The sequence below is a fragment of the Asparagus officinalis genome, chromosome 3, assembly GCF_001876935.1.
Source record: "Asparagus officinalis chromosome 3, Aspof.V1, whole genome shotgun sequence".
NCBI lineage: Eukaryota > Viridiplantae > Streptophyta > Magnoliopsida > Asparagales > Asparagaceae > Asparagus > Asparagus officinalis.
The window spans coordinates 90,963,158-90,978,201 of NC_033796.1; positions in this window are offsets into that span (position 1 = coordinate 90,963,158).

Genomic DNA, 15,044 nt, shown 5'->3' on the forward strand with positions numbered 1-15,044 from the left:
GCCGAGAACAGGCGGGATTGGCCACAGCATGTGCTGACCCACCTATCCCACTTAAAAGTTTTTTGCTTTTATTTTTTATTTTGTATTGTTAATTTTATTATCTTTTTAACTATTGTTGACACTTTAAAAAATTATGTTTAAAAAAGAAACTAACAATTTGACGATTATAAGCAATAACAAATAATTTTATTAATAGTACTATGAACATCCGGAGAAATAGTTTTATTAATAGTTCAATAAAGTTAGCTAAGTTATGTCAATTCTTTTAAAATATGGAGCTTTTTAATTGCCTATGCTCAAATTTCTGTTCAAGCAACTTCACAATATATATACACACACACACACACATATATATATATATATACATATATATGTATATGAGATTAATGTGTATCTATGATCTAATACGCCATTGAGCATAGGGGAAATTATCCAAACGAGGAGCAATATTAATAGCATATCCTAAGCAAGATGAATCATTCATATCCATAGAGATGAAATGCAAGAAGCACAATTAATCAAAATTAGATTAGCACTAATACAATAACTTGGATCTTTAACTCAAGGCGGTTAGTCCTTAAATCAAAGAGCACCAAGCTCTGATACCAATTGTTAGACCCTAGAGGGGGGGTGATTAGGGTCTTATGCTAATCTAATCCCAATTAATAGCAATTAAAATTATGTTGATCAATATGTTCTTACAAGAGATAGATATGAACAATAAGAACAATAAGAATAATAAGAGTAATAAGAGTATGCACAAATAAAATATACGCTAAGCAAAACACAAACACACGATATGTTTACGAGGTTCGGTCCCCACGACCTACGTCCCCGCTCCTCACCTCGAGGAGATATCCACTATCACAATCCGGTTTGGAAGCCGGAACTTCTACACACTCGGTTTACAAGTTCACCGAAAACTCTCACACTACACAGTCACTCAATAATCACACTTTACACACTAAGTGTAGGAATCTAGCCCGTGTCCTCCTCCTCAAGTGCTCGATTACAACCTCTCCCTAGGTTCGTCAATCGACGCCACTCCTATTGGATTTGACCCCGTCTCTCTCTCCTCACACTTCTCTCGGTGTACAAGTGTATTACAAGTGATTCTCACAAATAAAAGTTAAATACAATGATTTGTTCTCAATTAACAAGTGAGAACACAATGAAGCTCACACTCACTAAATCCCACACCACAACCCACAATATAATATGAGAATATAAAGCTCAATAAGTGTGTGTGATAATAGTGAATGAAACTCAATAAATATAACTCAATGAATATAGCTTAATCAATTGAAAGTGAAATAACAAGCTATATAAGAATGGGTTTAGAAAACTTCTCAATGAATAAGAAGAGCTGAGGAAATGATGATCTCAATAAGATTTGAAAGCCTCTTCTTGTTGTAGAAAACTTCTCTTGAAAACTGATTAACGAAACCAACTCTTAAACAGCTCTTAAACGAGATTAACAACTTGTTAAATAGCAAACTTTGATTTCTTGATCATGGAGAAGAAGAGCAGCAATGGGGTATTTATAGCACCTCATTGCAACAGCTAAAAATAAGAAAAAGACCAAAAAGCCCATTTGAAAAACTAGCCGTTAGGCTCAGTTCCATTGAAAAATTTAGCCGTTAGGCTCAGTTTATCAGCTCGTCGGTCGACCGGTACGGTCGACCGATTAGTTCAAAAACCCAGAGAAAACATGTTTTGAAGCAGGCGGTCGACCGACGTGAATTTCGGTCGACCGAATGGATATTTCGGTCGACCGACGGAAATTCCGGTCGACCGGAAAATACTCAAAGAAATTCTCAGAAATCAGACTACCGTCGGTCGACCGTATCGGTCGACCGAAATCTGATATGTGAGAAATGACAGGTTTTGGGTCAGTTTTGAGAATTCGTTAAAAATATCAATTCATATCCAAAAATAGTGAAACTTTGGGGAAAGTTTATAAATGATGAAATGAACATGTTTGAAAAGGAATTTTTGGAAAAACAAATTTCGTTTGTGAAAACTACCTGTTTTTGAAAAATGATTAGAAAACCTGTATTTTTATGAAAGTGAAAGTTTGATATAGGACTTGTAAATATTCATATATATATTGTGCATATATTATATGTACATAATAAAGTATGAGAGAGCTGTAAACAAGAGATAAAGATATTTTAACAACGTTTAAAGAAAAATCATCTATATGATAGAAAATGTCAAAGATCGTGTTAAGTGTATATATATTGAGCTTAGATATAATCATACTATATATGTAAGAAAACTGATCATATACCTAAGAAAACCCACGCAGATGAACTTGAATCTTTAACGCTGTGTTGAAATACCTGAAAAGAGAACATAAACACAAAACACTAGAAAACTTATTAGTAATAAATTGTTTGTCAAATCATCATCAAAACTATAGGGTCAACAATCTCCCCCTTTTTGATGATGGCAAACAATTTATACATGAATGTAAAGTATACACTGATAATCCACATATAACCCAAAACAAGAATAAATCATACATGACCATATATATAAAACACACATGATCATATATAACAGAATTAATTTGTAAGCTATATATGTGGTAGTTTTCTCCCCCTTTGACAACATCAAAAAGAGGGAAAAATGAAAGATAGGAGCAATGCTCCCCCTGCATATAAGCATAGATAATAGAAGTAAAGAAATTTATGTCAAAAACTCCCCCTGTCAAATAGACAGGATGACATCAATAGAGCATATATACAGGAGCTAAACTGACAACTATCCATCAAACTTATGCATAAGAAAAAAAAATGCAAGAAACAAAACATGGGTATTGTCTTAACCATGCATTGATCACAAAATGATAAACTGACATCAGCAATTTACAAATCATCATTTAGGCATTACAAAAATGATAAACCACGCATTGATACATAAAAAACAAAACTTAAACATAGGCAACTTATGATAAGCAACTATTTGCTGCATACCAAAACATGAGTGTTGTTTCTACAATGCAGTGATTCATAAAAGAATTAAACTGAACATGATGATTCACAAATAACATCATATAGACATTAAAAGCAACATATTTATGCAGAAAAATATAGGTTTGTCCACGAGATAGCAAGTCATACATAAAACGTCACACAAAACCATACATAGTTGTTCCACAAAGCACCAAAGCATCATAGAGTTATACACTCAAATAAAAACAGAGTTATCAAGTTTTTACAACCCAGAAGAAAGCATAAAAACATCACAGGAAGAGACTCAATCAGTCATCACCTCCTCCAACATCATCACCATCTCCACCATCATCACCACCTCCACCATCATCACCACCACCATCACCATCTGAGTCATCAGCAGAATCCTCACCAGAATCAGACTCAGAATTAGAAGGGATCCCGAGAGACTGACGCTGGTATGAAAGAATAGTCCTAACGTCCTTCTGAATAGATGTGACACGAGTCTCAAGACGATCAAGACGGTCACAAATCTCAGAAGTGGAAGAAGTGGAAGAGGTCGAGGCTCTAGAACGGGAGTGAGAAGATGGTGTGGAGTCAAGAGATATATGCATTCTGGAAAGGGAAACTTTATCAAAGAAATCTCTTGTGGATTCAACCTTAGGTTCATTAGTGAGGTCAACATTGAAATGTTGAAAGATGAGAGTGAAAAAGGAACCAAACGGTAGAAACTTGGTATGTTTTGATGCTATGTTATTGATAAAGATAGTAGCCCAATCAACTTTGATTTTAGCAAAGATGGCATAAACAGCATTAATCTTGTCAGAGGCGAAGTGATCAAAACTCCCAGTCTTGGGAATCAAATTATGAGCAATAATTCTAGCAATTAGTTTGGCAATGGGATTAAGGGAATTATTGTTCATAGGATATGAGCATCCAGGTGAAAACATTTGATGATTGACTGAAGGATCACTAAGCTCAATAGACCTAAGTTCAACGTCACTTGTTGGGATTTGAAGAATCCCCGCAAGTTCGTTGGCAGTAAAAGCTATTGCCACATTTTTAACAGAAGAGGAAATGGTCAAGCTGCCATCAGCAGAGGATGATGTGGACATGTTAGCATAAAACAGATAAACTAAGAAAGGATAATAAGGAACTTTAAGACTTTCATCAAACAATTTATCCAACCCAACATTATGAAGAAGAGACTGAGTTTTATAGATGGCCAGTTCAGGATACTTGATATACCTAGTTGGGAGAATTTTCAGTTTACACAGTTCCCTATATTTCCTAACAAGAGGTTTAAACAACAGATAATCCTCATAATGTGAGGCTTTTACAGATGAGGAACTGGATTCGGGTTTAGACCTCTTTTTAGGGGGCTTGGGAGGCATGATAAGTTAGGGCTTAGATAAGATAGAGGAAATTTATCAATATCCTGTAAATACAAACAAAAAATTAACAAATTTCCCTAAAATATAAACCCTAGAAAAGAAGAGCAAGTACTAGAGTAATGAAATGGAATTAAGTGGACAAGTGGGAGATCATTACCTAGCAAGCACTTGGTAGAAAATGACTGATGCCAAAACCAAAAACGGGCGACCGAAAATTGAAACCCTAGGTTGCGATTTCAGAATGGGAGGAAGAAGAGGGATCGGGTATTTTGAGAGAGGAAGCAGCGGTGGAGATTGAGTGGTGTATAGATCAAGGGTGATGAAGGGTTCGGGTCTAAACAGATACCCAAAAATAAAACCGAAACCCATAATCGAAAAATTTGCTGCTGTAGGAATTTAAATTCGGTCGACCGACGGAAATTCCGGTCGACCGGAAAACTTACAGATAACCGTCGGTCGACCGGGTCGGTCGACCGAAAAAGGTAAGATTGCAAAAATAAGGAAAAATAGTTTTTGAGATATTTTTCACTGTAAACCCTTTTGGAAACATGTTTTATAAAATACTAAAGGTCTTATATGTTATATATAAGTAGTTTTGTCTATTAAAAACATGTAAATATTTTATTTGACATAAAGGATATAATTTATCATTCAACGCCAAAAAGAAAATTTAAAAAAAAAAAAAAACAAATCATTTAAAAAAAATGCTATATAAGTCTTTTTGGTACCCAAATCATTTTGGTACCACTAGAACTTGGGACATGACCCCTAGCATTTAAGTCCAAGGCCCTAGGGTTATGAACCCGTTTGGGCGATTTTGTGCACCAATACGATCAAAGCAAAAATTGTAAACGTGACCCATACGATTGCAATTAGTGCAATGTAGAGGTTTGAATGGTTTGCGTTGACCAAAATGGAGTGCACGTGGTTCATTTGCAAAAATAGATTTTCCTTTGTAATTATTTTGCAAACGAGAATTTCTTTTCAAATCGAAACAAAACATGGCCAAATGGCCAATACGACCACAATAATCACATTTGTACACATAAGCATGTTTATGATTTTCACTATGTGTGTGTACATGAGTATGTGATGATGAAGCTTGATGGGATGCACAATCATGTGTAGGCTTGTCAATTTTTGGTGCATTATGACAAAATTGAGCTAAATGGCCTTTAAGACCGCAAATAGAACATTTGTGAATTTTGTCATACATATGTGCATAGTGAATAGGTTTCTTAGAAGAATTGACATTGAACTTTGCACATACGTCCATAAGCTTTTTATTATTAGCAATACAAGTGTTTAGTGTTGAATCTAAGGTAGATATTCTTTTTCTCATTTGATTAAACTCATCATTGTGCATACAAGCATTGCTATTAGAAGTAGGATAAACAAGATTACTCATCATAGATTTCAACTTTTCTACTTCTAACATCGCATTACACTTTTCATGAAGCAAACTAGCATTTTCAATTTTCAAATTCTCATTGCATTCTTTAAGAATTTTATTTTCATTTGCAATAAAATTAAACTTAATAGCTAGTGTTTCATGAATGGATTTCAAATTAACATACTTGCTCTTTACATCAATATAGCAATTGTGTAATTTTTCAAACTCAAGAGCAAGTTCATCAAAAGTAATAATATCATCGTTATCGCATACCTCACTAGGGTTACTACCTAGTGGTGTTGTACATGGGGATGAGGCTTCCTTAGAGCTCAAAGCGGGATTTTCCAACGCTTCTTGAATAGCCTCCAATTTTCCTTCATGTGCTTCAATAAGTTTCCATAAAGCATAAGCACTATCAAAATTAGCAAGTTTGTTAGAAAACGATGAGTGAAAAGCGCTAATCAAAAATCCTAGCAAAAGCTTGTTCATGTTAAACAATCTTTTATCATTATCACACCATTTGGATTTTTCCAAGATGGGAATAACATAACCATCCTCAATAATTTCCCACAAATCAAATTGATTAGATTGAACAAAAAGTTTGAATCTAATGCGCCATTGAGCGTAGGGGAAAATATCCAAACGAGGAGCAATATTAATAGCATATCCTAAGCAAGATGAATCATTCATATCCATAGAGATGAAATGCAAGAAGCACAATTAATCAAAATTAGATTAGCACTAATACAATAACTTGGATCTTTAACTCAAGGCGGTTAGTCCTTAAATCAAAGAGCACCAAGCTCTGATACCAATTGTTAGACCCTAGAGGGGGGGGGGGGGTGATTAGGGTCTTATGCTAATCTAATCCCAATTAATAGCAATTAAAATTATGTTGATCAATATGTTCTTACAAGAGATAGATATGAACAATAAGAACAATAAGAATAATAAGAATATGCACAAATAAAATGTGAGACAAGCAAAACACAAACACACGATATGTTTACGAGGTTCGGTCCCCACGACCTACGTCCCCGCTCCTCACCTCGAGGAGATATCCACTATCACAATCCGGTTTGGAAGCCGGAACTTCTACACACTCGGTTTACAAGTTCACCGAAAACTCTCACACTACACAATCACTCAACAATCACACTTTACACACTAAGTGTAGGAATCTAGCCCGTGTCCTCCTCCTCAAGTGCTCGATTACAACCTCTCCCTAGGTTCGTCAATCGACGCCACTCCTATTGGATTTGACCCCGTCTCTCTCTCCTCACACTTCTCTCGGTGTACAAGTGTATTACAAGTGATTCTCACAAATAAAAGTTAAATACAATGATTTGTTCTCAATTAACAAGTGAGAACACAATGAAGCTCACACTCACTAAATCCCACACCACAACCCACAATATAATATGAGAATATAAAGCTCAATAAGTGTGTGTGATAATAGTGAATGAAACTCAATAAATATAACTCAATGAATATAGCTTAATCAATTGAAAGTACACTCAAATAAAAACAGAGTTATCAAGTTTTTACAACCCAGAAGAAAGCATCAAAAACAAATAAAAACATCACATGAAGAGACTCAATCAGTCATCACCTCCTCCAACATCATCATTGTCACTATCACCACTACCATCATCATCACGATCACCCTCACCATCACCATCACCACCACCATCACCACCTGAGCCGCCAGCAGAATCCTCACTGGAATCAGACTCAGAATTAGAAGGGATCCCGAGAGACTGACGCTGAAATGAAAGAATAGTCCTAACATCCTTCTGAATAGATGAGACTTGCTTCTGAATACCTGAGTACTGAGTCTCAAGGCGATCCAGACGGTCACAAATATCAGAAGTGGAAGAGGTTGAGGCTCTAGAACGGGAGTGAGAAGATGATGAAGGAGTGGAGTCAAGGGCCATCTGCATTCTAGAAAGAGAGACCTTATCAAAGAAATCTCTCGTAGATTCAATCTTGGGTTCATTTGTAAGATCAACATTGAAGTGTTTGAAGATGAGGGTGAGAAAGGAGCCAAAAGGTAGAAACTTTGTATGCTTTGATGCCATATTATTGATAAAGATAGTTGCCCAATCTACTTTGATTTTGGCAAAAATGGCGTAAACAGCATTAATTTTATCAGAAGCGAAATGATCAAAGCTACCGGTTTTGGGAATTAAGTTCTGAGCAATAATTCTGGCAATGAGTCTTGCATTAGGATTAAGAGAATTGTTGCTCATTGGGTAAGAGCAACCAGGCTTAAACATGAGTGGGTTAACATCTGGATTACCAACATCAACAGACATGAGATTTACGTCGCTTGTTGGGATATTAAGAATCCCCGCAAGTTCGTTTGCAGAAACGGTAATTTCAACATTTTTCACTGATGATGTAATGGTTAAACTACCATCAGCAGAAGATGTTGTGGACAGGTTCGCATAAAACAGATAAACAAGAAATGGATAATAAGGAACTTTATGTCCCTCATCTAGCAACCTGTCTAACCCAACATTGTGAAGGATAGACTCAGTGTTATACATGAATAACTCAGAATATTTGATATATCTGGTAGGAATGATTTTCAATTTGCACAGTTCCCTGTATTTCCTAACAAGAGATTTAAAAAGTAGATAATCCTCATAATGTGAGGCTTTTATAGATGAGGAACTAGACTCTGGTTTTGATCTCTTTTTAGGGGGTTTGGGAGGCATGATGAGTTAGGGTTAAACAGATAGAAGAATTTTTTTCAATTTCCTGTAAACAACAATAAATTTAGAGCAAATTAACAAAATGCCCTAAAACTAAAACCCTAGATGAGAAAGTAGACATAAGAACTCAGAAATCAAAAGGTAAAGGAAGAAATTACCCACAAAACTGATGAGAAAGGATTGAAAGTAGCAGCGGTTGAATCCAAACGGCCGACCGAAAAAAAAATATGGAACCCTAGGTCTGCGATTTCAAAATGAGGAGGAAGAAGAGGGGTCGGGTGTTTTAGGAGAGAAGACAACGGCTGGGATTGAGAGGATGATAGATCAAGGGTGATGTAGAGTTCGGGTTTAAAAACAGAATCCAATAACAAAACCAAAAACCCGATAAGAAAACAAAGTTCGCTCAGAAATATAATTCGGTCGACCGACGCGGTCGACCGGATCAATTATAGAAGGATCATCGGTCGACCGGGTCGGTCGACCGAGGGAGGGTAAAAGAGACAGGTAAAGGAAAATTTGTTTTTGAGAGATTTTTTCAAAGTAAACCTTTTGGAAATTTGTTTTATAACATATTAAAGGTTTTATAAGATATATATAAATGATTTTGACTATTAAAAAAACATATAAATAATTTATTTTGACATAACGAAATTTATTTGTTATTCAAAGCCAAAAAGAAATTTTTCAAAACAAAAACAAAACAAATCATTAAAAAAATACTATATAAGTCTTTTTGGTACCCAAATCATTTTGGTACCACTAGAACATGGGACATGACCCCTAGCATTTAAGTCCAAGGCCCTAGGGTTATGAACCCGTTTGGGCGTATTTTGTGCACCGATATGATCAAAGCAAAAATTGTAAACGTGACCCATACGATTGCAATTTGTGCAATGTAGAGGTTTAAATGGTTTACGTTGACCGAAATAGAATGCACGTGGTTCATTTGCAAAAATAGATTTTCCTTTGTAATTATTTTGCAAACGAGAATTTCTTTTCAAATCGAAACAAAACATGGCCAAATGGCCAATACGACCACAATAATCACATTTGTACACATAAGCATGTTTATGATTTACACTATGTGTGTGTACATGAGTATGTGATGATGAAGCTTGATGGGATGCACAATCATGTGTAGGCTTGTCAATTTTTGGTGCATTATGACAAAATTGAGCTAAATGGCCTTTAAGACCGCAAATAGAACATTTGTGAATTTTGTCATACATATGTGCATAGTGAATAGGTTTCTTAGAGGAATTAACATTGAACTTTGCACATAAGTCCATAAGCTTTTTATTATTAGCAATACAAGTGTTTAGTGTTGAATCTAAGGTAGATATTCTTTTTTTCATTTGATTCAACTCATCATTGTGCATACAAGCATTGCTATTAGAAGTAGGATAAACAAGATTACTCATCATAGATTTTAACTTATCTACTTCTAACATAGCATCACGTTTTTCATGAAGCAAACTAGCATTTTCAATTTTTAAATTTTCATTGCATTCTTTAAGAATTTTATTTTCATTTGTAATAAAATTAAACTTAATAGCTAGTGTTTCATGAGTGGATTTTAAATTAACATACTTACTCTTTACATTAATATAGCAATTGTGTAATTTTTCAAATTCAAGAGCAAGTTCATCAAAAGTAAGAATATCATCGTTATCGTATACCTCACTAGGGTTACCACCTAGTGGTGTTGTACATGGGGATGAGGCTTCCTTAGAGCTCAAAGCGGGATTTTCCAACGCTTGTTGAATAGCTTCCAATTTTCCTTCATGTGCTTCAATAAGTTTCCATAAGGCATAAGCACTATCAAAATTAGCAAGTTTGTTAGAAAACGATGAGTGAAAAGCGCTAATCAAAAATCCTATTTTATCATTATCACACCATTTGGATTTTTCCAAGATGGGAATAACATAACCATCCTCAATAATTTCCCACAAATCAAATTGATTAGATTGAACAAAAAGTTTGAATCTAATACGCCATTGAGCATAGGGGAAATTATCCAAACGAGGAGCAATATTAATAGCATATCCTAAGCAAGATGAATCATTCATATCCATAGAGATGAAATGCAAGAAGCACAATTAATCAAAATTAGATTAGCACTAATACAATAACTTGGATCTTTAACTCAAGGCGGTTAGTCCTTAAATCAAAGAGCACCAAGCTCTGATACCAATTGTTAGACCCTAGAGGGGGGGTGATTAGGGTCTTATGCTAATCTAATCCCAATTAATAGCAATTAAAATTATGTTGATCAATATGTTTACACACGATATTGATATCCACTATCGCAAACACACGATAGTGAACAATAAGAATAAGAACAATAAGAATATGCACGAATAAAAAGTGAGACAATCAAAACGCAAACACACGATATGTTTACGAGGTTCGGTCCCCACGACCTACGTCCCCGCTCCTCACCTCGAGGAGATATCCACTATCGCAATCCGGTTTGGAAGCCGGAACTTCTACACACTCGGTTTACAAGTTCACCGAAAACTCTCACACTACACAATCACTCAACAATCACACTTTACACACTAAGTGTAGGAATCTAGCCCGTGTCCTCCTCCTCAAGTGCTCGATTACAACCTCTCCCTAGGTTCGTCAATCGACGCCACTCCTATTGGATTTGACCCCGTCTCTCTCTCCTCACACTTCTCTCGGTGTACAAGTGTATTACAAGTGATTCTCACAAATAAAAGTTAAGTACAATGATTTGTTCTCAATTAACAAGTGAGAACTCAATGAAGCTCACACTCACTAAATCCCACACCACAACCCACAATATAATATGAGAATATAAAGCTCAATAAGTATGTGTGATAATAGTGAATGAAACTCAATAAATATAACTCAATGAATATAGCTTAATCAATTGAAAGTGAAATAACAAGCTATATAAGAATGGGTTTAGAAAACTTCTCAATGAATAAGAAGAGCTGAGGAAATGATGATCTCAATAAGATTTGAAAGCCTCTTCTTGTTGTAAAAAAACTTCTCTTGAAAAACTTCTCTTGAAAACTGATTAACGAAACCAACTCTTAAACAGCTCTTAAACAGGATTAACAACTTGTTAAACAGCAAACTTGGATTTCTTGATTAATAGAGAAGAAGAGCAGCAATGGGGTATATATAGCACCCCATTGCAACAGCTAAAAATAAGAAAAAGACCAAAAAGCCCATTTATTAACGAAACCAACTCTTAAACAGCTCTTAAACGAGATTAACAACTTGTTAAATAGCAAACTTGGATTTCTTGATCATGGAGAAGAAGAGCAGCAATGGGGTATTTATAGCACCCCATTGCAACAGCTAAAAATAAGAAAAAGACCAAAAAACCCATTTGAAAAACTAGCATTTCGGTCGACCGAATGGATATTTCGGTCGACCGACGGAAATTCCGGTCGACCGGAAAATACTCAAAGAAATTCTCAGAAAACAGACTACCGTCGGTCGACCGTATCGGTCGACCGAAATCTGATATGTGAAAAATGACAGGTTTTGGGTCAGTTTTGAGAATTCGTTAAAAATATCAATTCATATCCAAAAATAGTGAAACTTTAGGGAAAGTTTATAAATGATGAAATGAACATGTTTGAAAAGGAATTTTTGGAAAAATGAATTTCGTTTGTGAAAACTACCTGTTTTTGAAAAATGATTAGAAAACCTGTATTTTTATGAAAGTGAAAGTTTGATATTGGACTTGTAAATATTCATATATATATTGTGCATATATTATATGTATATAATAAAGTATGAGAGAGCTGTAAACAAGAGATAAAGATATTTTAACAACGTTTAAAGAAAAATCATCTATATGATAGAAAATGTCAAAGATCGTGTTAAGTGTATATATATTGAGCTTAGATATAATCATACTATATATGTAAGAAAACTGATCATATACCTAAGAAAACCCACGCAGATGAACTTGAATCTTTAACGCTGTGTTGAAATACCTGAAAAGAGAACATAAACACAAAACACTGGAAAAACGTATTAGTAATAAATTGTTTGTCAAATCATCATCAAAACTATAGGGTCAACAATCTCCCCCTTTTTGATGATGGCAAACAATTTATACATGAATGTAAAGTATACACTGATAATCCACATATAACCCAAAACAAGAATAAATCATACATGACCATATATATAAAACACACATGATCATATATAACAGAATTAATTTGTAAGCTATATATGTGGTAGTTTTCTCCCCCTTTGACAACATCAAAAAGAGGGAAAAATGAGAGATAGGAGCAATGCTCCCCCTGCTTATAAGCATAGATAAAAAATAAAGAGATTTATGTCAAAAACTCCCCCTGTCAAATAGACAGGATGACATCAATAGAGCATATATACAGGAGCTAAACTGACAACTATCCATCAAACTTATGCATAAGAAAAAATATGCAAGAAACAAAACATGGGTATTGTCTTAACCATGCATTGATCACAAAATGATAAACTGACATCAGCAATTTACAAATCATCATTTAGGCATTACAAAAATGATAAACCACGCATTGATACATAAAAAACAAAACTTAAACATAGGCAACTTATGATAAGCAACTATTTGCTGCATACCAAAACATGAGTGTTGTTTCTACAATGCAGTGATTCATAAAAGAATTAAACTGAACATGATGATTCACAAATAACATCATATAGACATTAAAAGCAACATATTTATGCAGAAAAATATAGGTTTGTCCACGAGATAGCAAGTCATACATAAAACGTCACACAAAACCATACATAGTTGTTCCACAAAGCACCAAAGCATCATAGAGTTATACACTCAAATAAAAACAGAGTTATCAAGTTTTTACAACCCAGAAGAAAGCATAAAAACATCACAGGAAGAGACTCAATCAGTCATCACCTCCTCCAACATCATCACCATCTCCACCATCATCACCACCTCCACCATCATCACCACCACCATCACCATCTGAGTCATCAGCAGAATCCTCACCAGAATCAGACTCAGAATTAGAAGGGATCCCGAGAGACTGACGCTGGTATGAAAGAATAGTCCTAACGTCCTTCTGAATAGATGTGACACGAGTCTCAAGACGATCAAGACGGTCACAAATCTCAGAAGTGGAAGAAGTGGAATATATATATATATATGGGTATGCTTGGTACTAAGCACAAAAAATTGTGCTTGGTAGTGAGGTGTCACATCTCCCTCCACTCATTCAAGTGTGAGACCACATTCACATGGGTAATGAGTGGATGTGGATGTGACACATCACTACCAAGCAATATATATGAGAGAAATATGGGTATGCTTGGTACTAAGCACAAAAAATTGTGCTTGGTAGTGAGGTGTCACATCTCCCTCCACTCATTCAAGTGTGAGACCACATTCACATGGGTAATGAGTGGATGTGGATGTGACACATCACTACCAAGCATAAAATTTATGCTTGGTACCAAGCATACCCATATATATATATAACGTAAAATATGTGTGTGTGTGTGTGTACACACGTTGATTGAGGAGTATAATAATGTAAAATTATAGGCACGATGGGCCAGGATGAGCGGGTCAGCCCGCCTATAAGTGGAACTAGCTCGCTCAATCGGCCAATCAGGTTGAGTGGAATATTAGCCCACATGAGTCGAGGGCCAACCCCGCTCGTCTTGCAGCCAACTCAATAATCGGGTCGAGACCATCCCATCCCGCCGACGGATAGAGTCGGATCGGGACAAAATGCATGTCGAGCGAACGAGCAACTGAGCCAACTTGGCCGAGTGCCTACCACTATGTGTAGGTGGAATGGGGCGTGTGAACATGAGTTCTCAAGCTTCTTCTCATGACTCTTGAAAGAAAAAAATGTTGTCAAGCTGCTACTCCAAATGTGGAACATGTGCTGCTGATGTGCACAATCCCCAGCCTTGCATTCACATTTGGCCCGGTTGTGAAATAATGGTTGGCTTTTTTTTAAGGGTGGGGGGATACTCTGTAGAAACTCATATCAAAAGAGAGTTCCAAGCAGTACTTGTAAAATCCAAAAGATAACTTGCGTCAGCAGAATGAAAGTTAGATGGTTAGTAACTATCAAATTTACCATTCGTGCTTTGTACACATGTCAAGATCCTCTGGAGAACCATCTATATCATTGTTGGGTATGAATTGTGAGCCTGGACAAGAAGACAAAAGGGGGAATGGGGCTAGAGAGGGTAGCATTGTTGGGCATGAAAACTTTGAGCATGTAGGAGGTTGTTCTTTTGAAACATGATATCATCCACATCCTAGAAAGGACAATCAGTAGTAAAGCAACATCCATAGCCAACTCTCACTGTCGTCTCTTATTAAGGTCTTTTTCTCACAAATCGCCTCCTCATAACTCCTATCTACCCTTTTGTCTCTCACATGTAACTCTCAAAGTCATTATTCATTTATGATAGTTGTGCTGCCTCTCCTACCTCTGAAGCCTGAAACAGACGCTGCCAAAATGAATTAATTTGTCCTCTTGTTCGGTGGATGATTCAAGTATACGCATAACAAAACACATAGTACGTAGCAACACTTTAG